Genomic DNA, 1,652 nt, shown 5'->3' on the forward strand with positions numbered 1-1,652 from the left:
ATCAAGCCATCTCTTTCTGGGTGAGGCGTGTAGAGTAGGACTCGAGAACATGACTCCATTCCCTACTGCCTTTGTGGCAGAATCAGCTTCTTGGTTATAGACGATGTACTGTGTGATTCCACGGCCATCAATGAGGCATTCTGAGTTGACGATATCGTGCTAGAAGAAGCAAGGCAGGCAAAGAAGACAAAATCATATCGAGATTAAGGATTTATTCCAATGAGGATGAATATTAATAACTATAACCGCTGTGAGAAAAGGGATCCAGTATAAGCTTTTCTCCCACATAACCAATAAGAGGGGCCAGCGAGGGAATCGATGCTATGTGGGGACTCACTGTAGCCTCTGCCTGTTGGCATTTTGGACACTGAGCAGCGATGGAAACCAGGTCAAATCTAAGGAAGAAGAGAAGCTTGTGTTATTGCACTCTTGCCTGGGTTCCGTCTCTGCCACCGTGGCCCCGACGTGCATGGTTGCGTTACACGAGCACAGGTGTGGCTGGAGACAGAGGTAACTGAGAACCAGAGAACAAGTTCCGTGCTCCAAGGTGCCCACTGGACTGCCAGGGGCACCCTCTCCACTGACTGTCTCCGGGGGCCATAGGCTATGTACACATTTCCAGGCTGTTCATTTCAAGAGGTCCGTACTGACATCTTATCACCTGTTTTTCAGCGTTGACCTTTTCAGTTTTCTGACTAGCTGTTTTAGGCATTATGCATAAACCAGTGCAGATCCATGGATAAGGTCATCTCTCCTTTCATGTAAACTAAAGTCCCGCACGTTGGGAGAATTTTCTTTTGCTACTGTGTTTTTCATTGTGGTGAAATAGATATAACATGAAACGTACCACTTTAATCATTTTTAGCATACAATTCTGGGGCATTAAATACGTTCTCATTGTTGTGTGGCCATCACTCCTGTTCATCTCCAGGACTCCTTCATTGCCCCCAGCTGAAGCTTTGTACCCATTAAACAATAAATCCTGTTCCTGCGCCCCCTCGTGGCCACTGCTATCCTACCTTCTGTCTCTGTGAATTTGACTGTTCTAGGAGCCTTCATGTAACTGGAATCATACAATATTTGTCCTTTTGTGTTACTACTGTTTTATTTCTGTACCAGAGTAGAGAAGACTAGTGCCACACCATGGACACTCAAGGGTAGAGCAAGCCCAAAGTTTCCCCTTCTGAGTCCGTGGATGTGGGTTGAGGTAGAGATAGCAAAGCAGCAGAAGCAAGTGCCCTGGGAGCCTGAGCCACCTGCTCAAGTAAGTTATTTGTTCCTTCCAGGCCTGTTCTTGTACACACCATTTCCACTGAACAGCGGAACTCTGCGTCTAATTCAAAATGCCTCATTCATGAGACCAGCTGAAGTCTCATACTCCAGTAGTCAACCAGTCCAGGCCAAAAAGGGGGAAAAAAAAAAAAAAAGATGTCTGGTTAATTTACAATGTTGTGTTACTTTTAAGTGTACAGTAAAGAGATTCAGTTATATTGTTGTTCAGTGCTAAGTTGTGTCTGACTTTTTGTGACCCTATGGACTGCAGCATGGCAGGCTCCCTGGTCCTTCACTATCCTTCTGGAGTTTGCTTAAAACCACTGAGTTGGTGATGCTGTCTAACTATCTCATCTTCTGCAGCTCTCTTCTTTTGCCTT

Source organism: Bubalus kerabau, chromosome 20 (assembly GCF_029407905.1).
Source record: "Bubalus kerabau isolate K-KA32 ecotype Philippines breed swamp buffalo chromosome 20, PCC_UOA_SB_1v2, whole genome shotgun sequence".
Classification (NCBI taxonomy): Eukaryota; Metazoa; Chordata; class Mammalia; order Artiodactyla; family Bovidae; genus Bubalus; species Bubalus kerabau.